The 19,398-nt window shown below is 45.8% G+C and overlaps 1 long non-coding RNA gene across 1 annotated transcript in view; it reads right to left on the reverse strand.

Moving 5' to 3' along the window:
* The window catches only part of LOC142250525 (uncharacterized), a 30,968-nt gene extending 12,741 nt beyond the window's left edge, over positions 1-18,227 (reverse strand). Inside the window, exons 1-2 of the long non-coding RNA XR_012725208.1 lie at positions 17,479-18,227; positions 17,232-17,378 (exon numbers count right to left, since the gene is read on the reverse strand). This is a non-coding gene — a long non-coding RNA (uncharacterized LOC142250525). The remainder of the gene's footprint in view (positions 1-17,231; positions 17,379-17,478) is intronic.
* Between the last annotated feature and the right edge of the window lie 1,171 nt (positions 18,228-19,398).

Raw genomic sequence — 19,398 nt, forward strand, 5'->3', positions numbered from 1 at the left:
AGGGTTTAGGAATCATAGCTCTGTAATGCATAGCCTCCTCTTTTTAAAGGGACCAAAAGTAATTGGACAAGGGACTCTAAGGGCTGCAATTAACTCTGAAGGCGTCTCCCTCGTTAACCTGTAATCAATGAAGTAGTTAAAAGGTCTGGGGTTGATTACAGGTGTGTGGTTTTGCATTTGGAAGCTGTTGCTGTGACCAGACAACATGCGGTCTAAGGAACTCTCAATTGAGGTGAAGCAGAACATCCTGAGGCTGAAAAAAAAGAAAAAATCCATCAGAGAGATAGCAGACATGCTTGGAGTAGCAAAATCAACAGTCGGGTACATTCTGAGAAAAAAGGAATTGACTGGTGAGCTTGGGAACTCAAAAAGGCCTGGGCGTCCACGGATGACAACAGTGGTGGATGATCGCCGCATACTTTCTTTGGTGAAGAAGAACCCGTTCACAACATCAACTGAAGTCCAGAACACTCTCAGTGAAGTAGGTGTATCTGTCTCTAAGTCAACAGTAAAGAGAAGACTCCATGAAAGTAAATACAAAGGGTTCACATCTAGATGCAAACCATTCATCAATTCCAAAAATAGACATGCCAGAGTTAAATTTGCTGAAAAACACCTCATGAAGCCAGCTCAGTTCTAGAAAAGTATTCTATGGACAGATGAGACAAAGATCAACCTGTACCAGAATGATGGGAAGAAAAAAGTTTGGAGAAGAAAGGGAACGGCACATGATCCAAGGCACACCACATCCTCTGTAAAACATGGTGGAGGCAACGTGATGGCATGGGCATGCATGGCTTTCAATGGCACTGGGTCACTTGTGTTATTGATAACATAACAGCAGACAAGAGTAGCCGGATGAATTCTGAAGTGTACTGGGATATACTTTCAGCCCAGATTCAGCCAAATGCCGCAAAGTTGATCGGACGGCGCTTCATAGTACAGATGGACAATGACCCCGAGCATACAGCCAAAGCTACCCAGGAGTTCATGAGTGCAAAAAAGTGGAACATTCTGCAATGGCCAAGTCAATCACCAGATCTTAACCCAATTGAGCATGCATTTCACTTGCTCAAATCCAGACTTAAGACGGAAAGACCCACAAACAAGCAAGACCTGAAGGCTGCGGCTGTAAAGGCCTGGCAAAGCATTAAGAAGGAGGAAACCCAGCGTTTGGTGATGTCCATGGGTTCCAGACTTAAGGCAGTGATTGCCTCCAAAGGATTCGCAACAAAATATTGAAAATAAAAATATTTTGTTTGGGTTTGGTTTATTTGTCCAATTACTTTTGACCTCCTAAAATGTGCAGTGTTTGTAAAGAAATGTGTACAATTCCTACAATTTCTATCAGATATTTTTGTTCAAACCTTCAAATTAAACGTTACAATCTGCACTTGAATTCTGTTGTAGAGGTTTCATTTCAAATCCAATGTGGTGGCATGCAGAGCCCAACTCGCGAAAATTGTGTCACTGTCCAAATATTTTTGGACCTAACTGTATGTACTGATCACTATTAGTCCCGTTAGACATTGAATATTTTTCTGCCTATGGCTGTTGCTACTAAGCCATTTTTTGTGACAACCTCTTTGGATGCTAATCGTGCCTGGTGCCCTGCACAAGAGTTCCCTGATGTAGTGGGTGGAGGAGCGTGTGGTCCTAAGGGAATTCTGATCATCAGAAGTTAGCATATATTAGGGTTTTTGCTGGCTACTCTCTTTGATCAAGTCTATTCCTAACCAACTGTGTATTGTTTGCTTCTTATATCATTGTCTATATATGTTGGGGTTTTTAACTATCCCTTTGGGGCTCCACTGAAGCAAGTTAGGATTCCTTTCTTCATTGTTGAGGCTAGCTAGTTTCTTAAGTGGTGACAAGGCATCTAGGTAGAGTAGGCACGCTCCACCGCTATTTCTAGTTGTGTATATACAGTCAGGGGGTTGCTGTCAGTTAGTTTCCTACCACTCTTGTGCTCTATTTTTTTGGTTTACCTGTTCTTTTCCTCCTGGACTCTTGGGGTAGTAGTTTACAGTTCCCTGGATAGGGAAGGAGCTTGCCCTTGAATGGGATATTTACGGAAATGTCAGTGGTCTCCCGACCATATCACAGCTGTGTTGGGTTGAGATCAGATGACTAACTTGGCCATTCAAGAAAATACCACTTCTTTGCTTTAATAAACTCCTGGGTTGCTTTGGCTTTATGTTTTGAGTCATTGTTCTTCTGTATTATTCTGTATTATTCTGTAATGCCCACCAGTCAGTTTGGCTAGATTTGAGCCCACAGTATGCCTCTGAAAACCCCAGAATTCATCCAGTTGCTTCTGTCCTGTGTCACATCATCAATAAACATTAGGGACCCAGTGCCACTGTTAGCCATGCATGTCCAGCCATCACACTGTCTCCACCGTGTTTTACAGATGATGTGGTGTGCTTTGGATCATGAGCTATACCATGCCTTCACCATACTTTTTTCTTTCTATCATTCTGGGAGAGGTTGATATTAGTTTTATCTGTCCAGAGAATGTTCTTCCAGAATTGTGCTGTTTTTATTTAAGATTTTAATTTTAGCAAAGTCCAATCTAGACTTCTTATTCTGGAGGCTTATGAGTGTAGTGCACCGTGCAGTGAACCCTCTGTATTTTATTTCATGCAGTCTTCTCTTTATTGTAGATTTGGATATTGATATGCCTACATCTTGGAGAGTGTTGTTCTCTTGGTTGGATGCTGTGAAGGGGTTTCTCTTCACCATAGTAATCATTCTGCGATCATCCACCACTGTTGTCTTCTGTGGGCGTATAGGTCTTTTTGCATTGTTGAGGTCATCAGTGCTTTCTTACTTTCTCTAGATGTACCAAACTGTAGATTCAACCACTCATAGTATTGTAGCAATTTTTCAGTTGGTTTTTTTTTCTGTTTTCTCAGATGGATAGCCTTTTTCACCTGCATGGAGAGCTCCTTTGACCATATGTTTACTTCTCAGCAAAAACTTCAAAATGCAGAACCACACCTCAAATCAACTCCAGGCCTGTTATGTGGTTAATTGAGAATTAAATAACAAAGGAATTGCCTGCACTGGCTGATGAAACAGCCAGAGAGTCAATTGTTCAACTACTTTTGGGCCCTTTAAAACTAGGGTGGCACATGGAGCTGAAACTCATAAACCGTTCATCACATTTTATTGTGGATACCCTCAAATGAAATCTACAAGTCAGGACTTTGTCCATGTCCATTATATAACTATACCTTGAATATATTTCAGTAAACCGGTAAAAAAAAAACAAATTTGTGTCAGTGTCCAAATATATATGGACCTAACTGTAAGTAACAGTAGTGTAGATCCGAGTGGGACGTGGGACACTCTGAGCACGGGCCCGGGGCAACCTACACCCTCTGTTCCCTGGTAGCTAAGCTATAGATATTATGTATTGGTATGGTCTGATCAGCATATAGCTTCATACTTTTCTCCAGCAATCATTTTGTTCAGTAACATGATGGACTATATATAGTCTCTGACAGTTAGAGAACACGGATTTTTGATAGTTTGCTGCTCACTTAAATATGACATCATATTCATGTAAGGAGGGTGAAACATTCTTCTGAACAGATAACATGCTGAAAACAGTATAAGGAACAGCTGGACTATGTCTGCTAGAACAGTATCATGTATCCATGCTGTGGGAATAAAACAATAATGTAGTAAGAATTACATCTGTTAATATAGTAACAGTGGGGTCAAGTCTTTGGCTCAACATTTTTGGGATTTTTTGGCAATTTACGCAGCTTCTTTGTAAAAAGAATTTAAAAAAAAATGGTTGTATGCATACATGGCCACTTTACAAGAGACACCACCTACAATTTCTGTATTGGAGCTTTCTTGGATGGAAATGAGATATGAGACCCCCAAAGTGTAACATGAAATCAGCAAATTTGTTTTAATCCACATTAGAATGAGAAAACAGACCAATCGATGCAACACGGCTTGGTCATCAGTTATGGCCTAACTAGGATCCCTGTGTGGTGTTTTAACATCCAGTGGTGTTGAAAGTATACCGAGAATGATGTTGTTAATAAAGAACATGCAGCACAAGGAGATCCTCTGGACGTAAAGAACTCGTCAACGAAAGCGGTCAAAGGATGATGTAAAGAATCATTCTGACAAAGAGTCAAGTCAAGCTAAATGGAGACAAACAACATGCTGGTGCTATAACTAACGTGTCCAAACACACAACTCGCCGTTCCTTAGCATAGCCAAGCTATCACTGTATACAATCATTTGAAGTGTCATTGCTAGCTAATGGAAATAGAATGGCAACACACCACTGGGCAAAATAGTTGGATTAGTGACCATTGACCACTGTGTTGCTTTGCTTGTTGTTGCATTTTTTTACACTAGAAAGGCTACATTTCTGGCGAGGCGCCCACCACAGAGATGATGTACATTATTCATTAAGTAAAATGCACCTCTTAATGAATTTTGCACATCACACTCCAGCGAATCTTTCAGTAAGACTGACCTGCCCAACCCCAGTCTTAATGAATTGGCCCCATAGTTTTTTTCTAGGCCAGTCCAACTACACATCTATATCCCCTTGTAAGGTGCCTGTCACAACAACAGTCCCCCTACACCTGCTATCTGTATAATTTGGGCAAGATGAGACATCCCATCTAATGGTAACTCGGATATTGAAAAAGAAAACCTTAAGCAAAGCCAGCGCAAAGAGTATCATTATAAGTCTTTTAGAAGTCTGTAAGATTCAAATCCCCCATTTGTTGATCAGAGCCATATTCTTCCGTGGTACGCTAACTTCACTTCTGATGAAGCACTGGAGGTTTGGGAGTTTTGTCCATAATACGGGGGCTACTTTGCCGTTTACAAGCTTCCTTCATAATGACAATATGACATTCCTAATCAGAAGGGCTGTCTTACAATAGAATAGATGATGACCTATTCTTTAAATTGATTGTTTAAAAAGGGAACCTGGCACCAGGTTTTTCCCTGATGAGCTGCGGCCACCACCACTGAGCTCTTATATACGGTATTCTAGAATACTGTAGATATCTCCAGGCCATTCTCTATAATGTAAAAAAGAGGATTTTTTTTTATTATTGATCAACAACTATGTTCTCAATCAACCCAAAAGACTCATAAATATCAAAGCTTAATATTTTTGGAAGTTGGAGTGGGTTTTTTTTTTATTTGCCTATCTTGGGAGGATATCTGTTTGTGCAGGTTACTATTACTGTGCAGAATTATTAGGCAACTTAAAAACTAAATATATTCCCATCTCACTTGTTTATTTTCACCAGGTAAACCAATATAACTGCACAGAATTTAGAAATAAACATTTCTGACATGTTATAGCCACCTTTCTTGGGCAGTTATTTTGCACCTTTTTTTGTCCAACACGCTTCTTGCGACCCTGTTGGCTATTTGCCATGAAACGCTTGATTGTTCGGTGATCACGCTTCAAAAGTTTGGCAATTTCAAGACAGCAGCATCCCTCTGCAAGACATCTCACAATTTTGGACTTTTCAGAGCCCGTCAAATCTCTCTTTTGACCCATTTTGGCAAAGTAAATTAAGTTGCCTAATAATTGCGCACACCTTATATAGGGCGTTGATGTTATTACACCACACCCCTCCTCATTACAGAGATGCACATCACCTGATTTACTTAATTGGTAGTTGGCTCTCTAGCCTATACACCTTGAAGTAGGACATGTATAAAAAGTATCATGTGATCAAAATACTCATTTGCCTAATAATTCTGCACACAGTGTATAATACTCAACTAGGAGGTGGTCCGGTCTGATGGTTGTCACTAGTCCTTGTCCAGTGCCTCCTCAATCTTGTGTGATCACCGTCCTCCTGCTCAGCTCCGTGTGCATAACGCATCCTGCGTCATTCACAAACATTCACACTTTGATCTACATGGCTGAGGGCAGTGTGCACGCACAGGGTTGGTCTTTGACCTTTCTTTGCGCCTGCGCATTCCAGTACTTTGCTCTGCCCTCAGCTGGGCAGATCAAAGTGTGCATGCGCAGAAGCGCAATGGGGGCCTCTGTGTGAATGACGCAGGACGTGTCATGCACACGGAGCTGGGTAGGAGGATGGAAGGAAGAAAAGAGATATCGGACCGAGAGCAGTGACACCCATCGAACTGGACCGCCCCCTACATGAGTATTATAAGGTGTCTTGGGCGGCTGACTTATACTGTCACGCTCCCGGTGTCCCAGCAGCGCTCCTTACCTACTGAGCCGGTCTCACCATCGCACCACCACTCCTTGCTCACTGATCCAGTCTCGCCATCGCACCACCACTCCTTGCTCACTGGTCCAGTCCATGTGTCCACCGGTCACGCCTGCCGCTCCCGCTCTTGCTCCCCTGAGTCCTGTTCCAGGTCTCAGGAGTCTGACTCTGACTGATGCCTCTGTATAGGACCGGGCCGCGCCCACTCACCTGGTCTTATAGGCCCAGCACTGCTGCAACAGGAAATGACCTGAGGCTGTGCTGGGTATATAGGACTGGCCTTTCCATGTGGGCGGCACCTGATCATCGCATGTGTTTCTATGCCTTGTCTTGTGAGCTAGGTGCTCAGGTCCTCTTGTTCCTGTTTCCTGTGTTACTGCCTTAAAGTACGCTGTGACCCTAGTGACCTGGTCCTGTCTTTGCTACCTGGTACCTGTACCTGTTCCTGTACTGTCATACGGGACTCCGTGACTCTGGTGACCTGGTTCTCCTCGTTCCTGCCACATTAGTGCTCCAGCTACCGGGTACCCTGCCCTCCGGTGGGGTGCTCAGTCCAGTGGATCCACCTCCTGGGCCTACCCGGCCTCCCTGGCCCTCACAGTATGATTAGGCCATGGATCCTGCTGGAGCACAGGCCATGGATCCCACTGAAGCACAAAAATCAGAGCTGGCTGAGCTGCGCCAGGAACTGGCGCAACAGTGCGAAACCCTGAACCGGATGCTGAAATTCCTGGCAACCGTGGACCACCGGTTGTATACGCTGCAGACCGCCGCCTCGTCTCAGTCCACGCATCAACCAGTCTCCAGGTCCGAGCCAGGTTCTTCCGCGGCCTAGCAACTTTGCCTTGCTGCTCCGCCTCGCTACGCAGGGGATCCCAAGTCCTGCCGCGGCTTCCTGAACCAGTGCTCCCTGCACTTCCAGTTGCTCCCGCACTTGATTGCCTCAGACCAGGCCAAGGTGGCGTTCCTGATGTCACACCTGGAAGGCGAAGCCCTGGCCTGGATTAAACCCTTGTGGGAGAATGAGGACCCGATGATCACCGACATCAAGGAGTTCCTGCGAGCCTTCAGGAGTACCTTCGACGAACCCGGATGAACTACCGTAGTGACTTTTTCGCTCCTCCGGCTACGCCAAGGGACCCAAACAGTCGGCCAGTATGCCATACAGTCCTGCACGATAGCTTCGGAGCTTGGCTGGAACAATGAGACCTTAACGGCGGCCTTTTGGGAGGGCCTCTCTGGTTGTATCAAAGACGAACTCGCCGGCCGTGACGTTCCACGCACCTTGGACGCTTTGATTTCCCTGGCCACCCGGATTGACCTCCGTTTTCAGGAGCGTACCAAAGAGATAGTCCAGGAGAAGCGACCACCTCGCCATGCCTTGCCCCCGCAGAGACCTACCGCTCCCTCGTCCCTGCCTTTCCGCGACTTCTCGCCAGAACCCATGCAAGTAGACCGTCTAAGCCAATCAACGCTGTGCAGAACGGCTCGCCCGGGGCCTGTGCTTCTATTGCGGAGACGGTTCTCATATGCTACGAACTTGCCCTGAGAAACCAAGTACACCTCAGGTCCAAGGGATGGTGGGAACTGCCACCCTTGCCACAGAAATCCCTTCAGTCCCAGTTAAACATACTGTCCGGGTGACGACAGAGGGGACCCGGTTTACGGCTGAGGCCCACATCGATTCCGGGGCAGCAGGCAACTTTATCCACCAGGCCACGGTAGACAAGTACCAGGTACCTGTCACCTCGCTGAAGAAGCCCCTCTGGTTCGCCTCCGTGGACGGCAAACCGCTCTACGAGTCTGTCCGGTATACCACTGAGCCTGTGAGACTCCAGGTTGGCACTTCGCATACGGAGATCATTGCCTTCTATGTGATTCCGAGGATGGCTCCTGCGCTGCTGCTGGGCCTGCCCTGGCTTAAACTCCATGACCCTGCTATTAGTTGGCGCTCTGGCGCGATTACCCGCTGGAATCCCTTGTGCCATGAAACCTGCTTGCAGCCTGTTCCTCAGCCCCTGTCACCTGAACCGTTGGAACCACCGACCCCTGAAGAAGAGACAACGCTATCCAGCGTCGTTCCATCGTCCCCAGCCTCTGAGACCTTGATTCCACCATCTTCTGGAGATGAGACTTTGATTCCACTGCCTTCTGGAGTTGGAACTTTGAGTCCACCGGCTACCAAGGATGAGACATTGTCCTGTACCAGGTCCAAGACGCCCGATCCGGTCGTCCATGATTCCAGTCCTGCTTCTGACTGTCCTTCCCTTTCTGTTGCCTCCCTTGCCGCTGACATGGGTTCCCCGATACGGGACATAGTGGCCATGAAAACGGTCCAGGGTAAGCAGTCCTTCCTGGTCGATTGGGTGGATTGCGGTCCTGAGGCCCGGTCCTGGTTGTCCCGGAAGTACGTTGCTGCCTCTCTTCGGCGCGCCTTCATGTCCCGGCCGCGGAGAGGGGGGCTTCAAGGGGCGGTACTGTCACGCTCCCGGTGTCCCAGCAGCGCTCCTTACCTACTGAGCCGGTCTCACCATTGCACCACCACTCCTTGCTCACTGATCCAGTCTCACCATCGCACCACTGATCCTTGTTCACTGGTCCAGTCCATGCGCCCACCGGTCACGCCTGCCGCTCCCGCTCTTGCTCCCCTGAGTCCTGTTCCAGGTCTCAGGAGTCTGACTCTGACTGATGCCTCTGTATAGGACCGGGCCGCGCCCACTCACCTGGTCTTATAGGCCCAGCGCTGCTGCAACAGGAAATGACCTGAGGCTGTGCTGGGTATATAGGACTGGCCTTTCCATGTGGGCGGCGCCTGATCATTGCATGTGTTTCTATGCCTTGTCTTGTGAGCTAGGTGCTCAGGTCCTCTTGTTCCTGTTTCCTGTGTTACTGCCTTAAAGTACGCTGTGACCCTAGTGACCTGGTCCTGTCTTTGCTACCTGGTACCTGTACCTGTTCCTGTACTGTCCTATGGGACTCCGTGACTCTGGTGACCTGGTTCTCCTCGTTCCTGCCACGTTAGTGCTCCAGCTACCGGGTACCCTGCCCCCCGGTGGGGTGCTCAGTCTAGTGGATCCACCTCCTGGGCCTACCCGGCCTCCCTGGCCCTCACATATACGTACTGGGCTATCGGCACATAGTCCTTTTTCTGTAAAGCAGCACTCATGACAGTAAAAACATTCTGATGAAGATTTAACCCTCCAAATACATAATCACACTATCACTATCTCACTGTCATACATACGTGTAGCGCCCCACGGGGCAGGTGTTTTAAGCTACTTGTGGCCTGGGGTGCAGATCCTCTGCGATGTCACGCGGTGGCCTGGCCCGGTTCCGTTACCCCGAGGCGTACAGGAAGGAGGGTTGGAGGCTGGTAGGGAGGATGGAGGTGGTAGTTGGAGGTTAGGAAAGTCTTTTAGGACGTGACGCTACCTGTGGTACGCGGCCAGGGATGGGCTGCCGCTGCAGGGTCTTTCACCGGGTTTGTCGGGTGCAGCCTGGATGGTATCACTCTCCACAGGTGGAGCAGGCCCCAGGAGGATGACGGGGGTGATGGTAGTCCCCGTTGGTGCCGTAACGCTAGGCGACGGTAAAGGAGAGGCAGAGACAGGGGCTGCAGTTCCAGGTCTTTTTACTCACAAGTCATTCAGGTGCTGCCCCAGAACACTGATCTCCGCCACGATGGGCTCCAGCTGATCCCAGATCCGTGAAAGGTCAAGTCAGGTGTGTGTGTCAGCCTGTGAGCCCTTTACTCCTTTGATGCGCTAAGTATTGGACCCCCGTGGTGTGATGCACTTGAGGGTCCCGGTGTCTGTAAAGTGTCCCATTCTGTATGCTGATAGCTTGGTTCTGTTATGAGGCCGGTCTTCAACCATGGATCCTATATGCTATTTGCTGCAGACTCGGTGGGACAGGTCCGGTGACTGTTCTAGCCGTTCACCCTGACCGTTGCAGAGTTGGTAGATAACATGAAGTATATCTGCCCTAGGATTCTGTATCCCGACAGCACCGGTCCTGTGGAAGCAGCTGCCCTGCTCCTCCCCAGCGACCGTGTTGAAATCCTTGGCCCACAGAGCTGCTCGCGACATGTCTGCTGTGCTCTGTGTCTGAAGGTGTTCTCCCTTTTTGTTGTAGTTGTGTTGCGTGTTCTGAGCTGTTACGCCCAGCTGCTGCCACAGGCTAGTTCACTACTCTCACTAGGTCAACCCGCTCTTCCCACTGTGTGCTCCTGACTCCCCCTGGTGGTTGCTACTCCCAGACCCTGAGTACCTGGTTCCAGTGGGTCTGGAAAGCCCCTGGTGCGGTGGCGTCCTGTAAACCCACCACTGTAGTGACCCCGTACTGTGATCTGACCCTGGCCCAGTCTCCATTGGGGAGGGCAACCCACTGACTGTATGTTGGTGTAAGTGGAAACCGGTACTGACCTTCCCTGGACCCGGGATAAGTACTACACCCTAATGGGGGTGCAGTACCCTGTGGCGCCTGAAGCCGCAGGGGCCCCACATATGCAGATGAATTATAACATATTCTTTACATTTAGTCTTTTAGTCTTTCATACATTTCTTAAAATCTGAGATTACAAGCAATACTTGCGGATGACATGCTTGATAATTTTTTTAAACTTGACCATTGATTTATTCGTTTAGTCTCTTTATGCTAATCATCTACGATATTTACGCTAAATATTCATACATGCAGCATTTCTTAAAGGGATTAAAAAAAAAAAAACCCAAAAAACTGAGCTGTGACAAATGTTCAATAAACATGCAACATTACAAGCATGTGAATTGCAGCCTCAAGACTAGAAAAAAACCAAGGAGAAAATTGTAGAAAAAATACCCTGACTATAAATAAATAAATTGCAAGTGCTTAATAAACAGGGTACTTAGTATATACATTTTTGCAAAAAGGTAAGAAGCTGTCTCACCTCGTCACGGTGTACCCATCTGAGACAGTCCCTAACCTACTAAAGTTAAAAACATATTCTGTACCTGACTAGTGTCATGTCAAAACTTCAATATGGATGGTAAAGTGGTTAGCTGGGTCCCAGATTAAATACACAGCAAAAAGTGAGAAGCAGGTGATTGTTCAGCCTCAGTATCAGGAGGGCTGCACCCCCAACTTGCATTAAAGCAAGATAACAGACAAAAAAACCCCAAAAAACTGAGCTGTGACAAATGTTCAATAAACATGCAACATTACAAGCATGTGAATTGCAGCCTCAAGACTAGAAAAAAACCAAGGAGAAAATTGTAGAAAAAATACCCTGACTATAAATAAATAAATTGCAAGTGCTTAATAAACAGGGTACTTAGTATATACATTTTTGCAAAAAGGTAAGAAGCTGTCTCACCTCGTCACGGTGTACCCATCTGAGACAGTCCCTAACCTACTAAAGTTAAAAACATATTCTGTACCTGACTAGTGTCATGTCAAAACTTCAATATGGATGGTAAAGTGGTTAGCTGGGTCCCAGATTAAATACACAGCAAAAAGTGAGAAGCAGGTGATTGTTCAGCCTCAGTATCAGGAGGGCTGCACCCCCAACTTGCATTAAAGCAAGATAACAGACAAAAAAAACCCAAAAAACTGAGCTGTGACAAATGTTCAATAAACATGCAACATTACAAGCATGTGAATTGCAGTAGGTTAGGGACTGTCTCAGATGGGTACACCGTGACGAGGTGAGACAGCTTCTTACCTTTTTGCAAAAATGTATATACTAAGTACCCTGTTTATTAAGCACTTGCAATTTATTTATTTATAGTCAGGGTATTTTTTCTACAATTTTCTCCTTGGTTTTTTTCTAGTCTTGAGGCTGCAATTCACATGCTTGTAATGTTGCATGTTTATTGAACATTTGTCACAGCTCAGTTTTTTGGGGTTTTTTTGTCTGTTATCTTGCTTTAATGCAAGTTGGGGGTGCAGCCCTCCTGATACTGAGGCTGAACAATCACCTGCTTCTCACGTTTTGCTGTGTATTTAATCTGGGACCCAGCTAACCACTTTACCATCCATATTGAAGTTTTGACATGACACTAGTCAGGTACAGAATATGTTTTTAACTTTAGTAGGTTAGGGACTGTCTCAGATGGGTACACCGTGACGAGGTGAGACAGCTTCTTACCTTTTTGCAAAAATGTATATACTAAGTACCCTGTTTATTAAGCACTTGCAATTTATTTATTTATAGTCAGGGTATTTTTTCTACAATTTTCTCCTTGGTTTTTTTCTAGTCTTGAGGCTGCAATTCACATGCTTGTAATGTTGCATGTTTATTGAACATTTGTCACAGCTCAGTTTTTTGGGGTTTTTTTGTCTGTTATCTTGCTTTAATGCAAGTTGGGGGTGCAGCCCTCCTGATACTGAGGCTGAACAATCACCTGCTTCTCACTTTTTGCTGTGTATTTAATCTGGGACCCAGCTAACCACTTTACCATCCATATTGAAGTTTTGACATGACACTAGTCAGGTACAGAATATGTTTTTAACTTTAGTAGGTTAGGGACTGTCTCAGATGGGTACACCGTGACGAGGTGAGACAGCTTCTTACCTTTTTGCAAAAATGTATATACTAAGTACCCTGTTTATTAAGCACTTGCAATTTATTTATTTATAGTCAGGGTATTTTTTCTACAATTTTCTCCTTGGTTTTTTTCTAGTCTTGAGGCTGCAATTCACATGCTTGTAATGTTGCATGTTTATTGAACATTTGTCACAGCTCAGTTTTTTGGGTTTTTTTTGTCTATCTTGCTTTAATGCAAGTTGGGGGTGCAGCCCTCCTGATACTGAGGCTGAACAATCACCTGCTTCTCACTTTTTGCTGTGTATTTAATCTGGGACCCAGCTAACCACTTTACCATCCATATTGAAGTTTTGACATGACACTAGTCAGGTACAGAATATGTTTTTAACTTTAGTAGGTTAGGGACTGTCTCAGATGGGTACACCATGACGAGGTGAGACAGCTTCTTACCTTTTTGCAAAAATGTATATACTAAGTACCCTGTTTATTAAGCACTTGCAATTTATTTATTTATAGTCAGGGTATTTTTTCTACAATTTTCTCCTTGGTTTTTTTCTTAAAGGGATTGTTCAGGTTTTGGGTTAAAGTTTGCATTTACTCTTTCTGACTACAGACTTGTATATCTTGAATCATCTATGATGTTTACTCTAAGGGGTACTTTACACGTTGCGACATCGTTACCACTATATCGTCGGGGTCACATCGTTAGTGACGCACATCCGGCGCCGGTAGCGACATCGCAACGTGTAAATCCTAGATGGAACAATGAACGAGCACAGAAGCGTACAATCTCGCTGATCTGTGTACCGTCGTTCATTTCCATAATGTCGGGTCGACCGCAGATACGATGTTGTTTGTCGTTCCTGCAGCTCCACACATCGCAGGAGCAACAAACATCTCCTTACCTGCGTCCTGACGGCAATACGGAAGGAAGAAGGTGGGCGGGCTGTTACGTCCCGCTCATCTCCGCCCCTCCGCTTCTATTGGCCGGCCGATTAGTGACGTTGCGGTGATGTCGTTGTGACGCCGAATGCAGGTATATGCGTGTGAAGCTGCCGTAGCGATAATGTTCGCTACGGCAGCAATCACCACATATCGCATTTGCGACGGAGGCGGGTGCTATCGCACTGGACATCGCTAGCCGATGCTAGCGATGTCACAGCATGTAAAGTACCCCTAAGTGTTGATACATGCAGCATTTCTTAAAGGGATTGTCCAGGCTTTGGGTTAAAGTTTGCATTTACTCTCTGAGTACAGACTTGTATATCCTCACAGCGCAGTTGTGTGCTCACTGTCGGGATTCTTTGGCGGCAATTTGCATATATGCAGTCATGTGCCAACTAGACATTCACAGTCTCACTCATTACAAGTTAATTGAGCAAGACTGGACACATCTAGTTGGAATGTGTCTGAAAGTGTGCAAAGTACATACTTCTGGTTATATGACCTTTTACTCCAGAGAATCCTGACAGCGGCCACTGTGCGTGCTCTCAGAATTCACAAGTCTTCAAGCACATAGAGTGATTACAGAATTTGAGCCCCAAGCCACGATAACCCCTTTATTAAAAGCAATTATACAGGACAGATTACTACTGGGACTCAGGGGAATGTCACACCATTGTTTAGTGGTACTTTACATTTTATATTCTTGATCAGAACAAGCAGTGGTGATTTCTAATGAATTATAGGAAACAGTATGTAGAACTGCGCAATGAATTAAAGGGGTTTTCCACTACTAGGACATGTTTTCCCCATGTTTGACCCCTTTAAAATAAAGCTTATAGTCATCTTCTGTGCCAGCGCCATTCCAGTGTTGCCAGCATTTGCGCTCAGGTGAGGTTGTGACATCACACAAGCCTCGCTCCCAATCACTGCCGGCCTCTCTCCCTGCATTGGGACATATAAGTATCAACAGCAAGTGAGAGCTGCTTATTTCAGCGATACAGTATGTCATTTGCTGTAGTTTTGTTAAAATCACCAGTTTATCAGCAGAAGATTATCACTAAAGAACTAACAAACCTGCTGCAGATCAAGCAGTTATACAGAGCTCATGAATATGGTGGACTACCTGCAGCACACCAAGTAGTCCTCTAATGATAATCTCCTGCTGATTAATCAGTGATATTATCAAAACGACACTAAGCAGACCAGTAAGTGACACATCGCTGGAATCAGGATCTCTGCCCCTACGTTATGCTGCCCTCAGATTAGCTGACAAAAACCTGGTGACAGATTCCCTTTAAAGGGGTTGTGCAGAGACAGTCATTTCCTTATGTGGTGTTGAGAGAGGCTGATGGTTTCCAGCCCGGACAAAACACCTGGCAGATATATTAAACTTGGCTTTATCAGCAAAGTCCATTGAGGCTCCTGGTCTGCTACAGTGAGTTTATTTCTGCTCCTTACAATTTTTGTTCTGGCTTGTATTCCTATCCTTCCTCTCTTGTCTGACGTCTGTCCTGTCCTCTGCTCTCAGCACAACTCTGCCAGCCTTAACCCTTGCTCTGTCTCTGGTCATTCCTGCAGCCGTTGTACCATGAGTTGCATTTCTCTGCCCGTGTGATCTGGTGATCTAGAGACTACCCCGATGGTAGAGGCCTGAGCATTCCTTCTGATAAAGTTTGCACAATCTGATTATTGTACTAAACGTAAAAGTATTTGTAAAGAAAATAAAAAGAAATACCCCCCAACGCATCCACATAAATATTGATATCAAGGAAGTCCAAGTTGGTCTTACTGGATCTTTAGGTCAATTTGATGTTAAAAGAATTAGAATTGAGGTCATACATGAATTGATCGAGCTGCCCGACTGTGCCCTGCCAAATAACAAAAACATCATCAATAAAGCGGAGCCAGCACTGCACATGGGAACTCCCCACAGCACCACCATCCCCAAACACCAACCTCTCCCTGTAACCCAGGAAAAGGTTGGCGTAGGCGGGCACGCAGGAAGCACCCATTGCAGTGCCACGCTGCTGTAAATAAAATAAATCCTTAAAAACAAAAAAATTATGTGTCAGGGCAAAGTCGAGCAACTCCATCACCAGTGTGACCATGGCGCCATCGAGACCGGAGGTTGTGAGGTAGAAGCGGGCTGCCTCCAGACCGTCAGTATGTCCGATGCAGGTATAGAGTGACTCCACGTCGGCACAAACTATGAGCATATCCGAATCCATAAAGATGCCATCAAGGCGCCTCAGGATGTCCGTGGTGTCCTTGACATAGGAGGGTAAGTCTTCAACTAAAGGTTTTAAATAAAAATCAATAAATCTGCAAATGGGTTCACATAACCCTCCTATGCCGGACACAATCGGACGTCCTGGGGGGTTGAGGGCATCTATATGGATCTTGGGTAACAAATAAAGCATAGGGACACGTGGACAGCTAGTGAGCAACCCCAGGAGCATCTTCTCGTCAATGATACCTTGCTGGTGAGCCCGAGTAAGGATTTTTTTCAACTCAAGGGAGAAGGAAGTCATGGGATTATGAGTGAGGCGTGAATATGTTGTCTTATCCCTAAGTTGCCTTAGTTCCTCTTTCTCATACTTGTCTACCGGCCAGACCACTATGTTCCCCCACTTTGTCCACCGCCTGTAACGCTTGCCTGGATCAACAGACTCAGGGGGGATGTAATGGACAGACTAGAGGGAAGCCACTCACCAAGCAGGACCCCCAGAACCCTGAAACCCTTTAACCCCTATACAGGGATTTGGAATTACACAGGGCCCTAGAGATCACTACCTGTGGAAGGCTGCAGTCTGATGAGAGTAGTCATCAGGCAGGGTCAAACCAGGAATAGCAGAACAGGGACAGAATCGGCAGACAAGGACATAATCAGAAAACGGAGCAGAGGTCAAATCCGGATCGGGCAGCGAGGTACAAAAACAACAGGCAAAAGGATAGTCAGAAAACACGCAGAAGTCAGCACACAGGAATGACAAAACAGAATAGGGCGGATCAGGAGCCATGAAATCAGAACTATCTCTGGCAGTGGTCATGTGACAGGAGGGGGAATAAGAAGGGTGTGATGTCTTCACATTGGCTGTAGCTGAACGCTGGCAACTTCAGCTGGAAGACACATGCCACACACAGTCAACCAACGGTACTGCAGATCCCAAGATAACCCAGCCCAGTGGATGATCGGAGCCTGTGCCCACCGGTGCCGCTGGCATCGACTCCACTCCCATCACCAGCACCATCCACGGCGTCGCCTGACGATCGGAGCAGAAGTCACTGGAACAGACTCGGGCGGTGACGTAACACCGCCTTGATCACGACATCATCATAACTTTGTAGTAAGGTGACCGCCGACCTCTGACGATGAGTTAAATTATCAAATTTACATCTTGTTGGTACTTTTTTAAGGTCGTTGGTCACCAATCTGAGAAAGATGTCAATGGCCGGGCAGAGGGACAAAGGGGGAAAACGTGTGGATCTAGGCCATAGAAAATCAGGTGACATACCTGGAGTAGAATTTTGTTCCTCAAGCAGGTCTTGTAAATCTTGAAGAGCACCCCTCTCGGTCTCGTACAGGTCACTCAGTTGTTGCCTCCGAGAATGTAGTTTTTTTAAAAGCAATTTTCGGGCGAAAAGATTCATGTCCTTCAATTCTGTAAAGAGGTTAAAGGAGTTTGTTGGACAAAAGTTAAGACCCCTAGAGAGCACGTCAAGTTCATCAATAGACAGGACACACGAAGATAAATTAATTACCTGTATTTTGCCTCTATTATTGGTTCCCCCCGGTTGCTTTGAAGTAAGATCAGGTGCCTTCTGACGACTTCGAGTTGTGACTCCGGTGGAATTCTCAAAGTTGCGTGTCCTGTCGGATGAGTCCGATGGTGCTTCTTCCAGGGATGACTCTGAAAAGAGTGAAGTGGAACGGGAACGAGAGGGGGGTCCCTGTCTAAAGGGTTTCCTGCCTCTGGAGAAACGATGACTCCACCTATAGACAGGCCCTGAGGAGTAATCATTAGCATCACGCTGAAATTGACTTCCTTCTTCAACTTTTGGGCATCATCATAGACTTCTGAATTAAATTTATTAAAAACATCCACTGTACACAGGCTCTGAATGGTCCTTTCGAGACCCTCCAATTCAGATTCGATGAGGTCAAGTGCAGAACTGTTATGTTTGGAAAGGAGTTCCATGCATTTAAGGGAACAAGATTGTAGATTATCCTCCCACTCCTTTTTAAAAGTATCCTCAACAATGGGAAAGGAGGGAAATACTTGGACGCGGAGTCCCCGTGGCACCCAAGCATTCTCCACATACTTAGTCAGGAACGCACGATTTCACCACAAACGAATTCTCCTCCTGTGCAAATCCCTGTACCTTTGCATAGTAGACTCTAACGATTGGTTTTCCGTATTTGTCGGGTCACTAGTCGAATTTGAGTAGGTGTAACCACATTCTTGAAAGACCTTATCCAATTGGGTACGCCACGCCTGGTCGCGTGAACAAAAATTCATAGTGGCCAACTGAAGGACTGTGAAAAACACAGAAAGACAAATTAATTGCAAAAAAATGGCCATAATGTATAACACCTGAGGGAACCACTTAGTAGTATCCCTCAGGGTGAAAGCCAACTCCAAGAGCATATACAAACGAAGGAAAAAAGTAGATAAGGCAAGGATTATATTTTGAAAAATAAATTTTATTAATTAAAACCGCATAACATTTTATATGACAAAAAATGCATCATTTAGAATAGGTCTGACAGTTTTGTAGGAAAAAAAAGTGGTTTATGTAGGAGCAAATACTTGCCGCACAGAACCAACCAGGTATTTGGAATCTAATGTGCCACCACATCCATAGAAAATTTAATATTGTAAAAATGCAACAAGGTGGTAATCCAAAAGGGGGGTACAATAGGCAGTATTATGATATCTGCTTGCAATCAAGAGACATTAATATAATTCCCCTTTGGAACCCACCACAGTTGCAATAATGGGTTAACTCAGCCGATGCACAGGTCCCCAGGCAGGAACAGACGTATTTTATATATCACAGCATAAATATGTATACTGAATGTCCAAGCCTGGAGAGCCATGCAAACGGAGAGAGCCAACATGTATATCCTCCTCTCCCCCCAGGACTACTCCTCCCATTATACTCCTCTCTCCCCAGGACTACTCCTCCTATTATACTCCTTTCTTCCCAGGACTACTCCTCCTATTATACTCCTCTCTTCCCAGGACTACTCGTCCTATTAGACTCCTCTCCCCAGGACGACTACTCCTATTATACTCCTTTCCCCCCAGGACTGCTCTTCCTATTATACTCCTCTCTCCCCAGGACTACTCCTCCTATTATACTCCTCTCTTCCCAGGACTACTCCTCCTATTATACTCCTCTCCCCCCAGGACTACTCCTCCTATTATACTCCTCTCCCCCCAGGACTACTCCTCCTATTATACTCCTCTTTCCCCAGGACTACTCCTTTTACACTCCTCACCTCCAGGACTACTCCTCCTATTATACTCCTCACCTCCAGGACTACTCCTATTATACTCCTCTCCCCCCAGGACTACTCCTCCTATTATACTCCTCCTATTATGGTCCTCCTATTATACTCCTCTCTGAGGGGTGTGCAGCATGAGGGATAGAGCACGATGGGGGGTTTGCATCATG

This window comes from Anomaloglossus baeobatrachus, chromosome 9 (assembly GCF_048569485.1).
Source record: "Anomaloglossus baeobatrachus isolate aAnoBae1 chromosome 9, aAnoBae1.hap1, whole genome shotgun sequence".
Classification (NCBI taxonomy): domain Eukaryota; kingdom Metazoa; phylum Chordata; class Amphibia; order Anura; family Aromobatidae; genus Anomaloglossus; species Anomaloglossus baeobatrachus.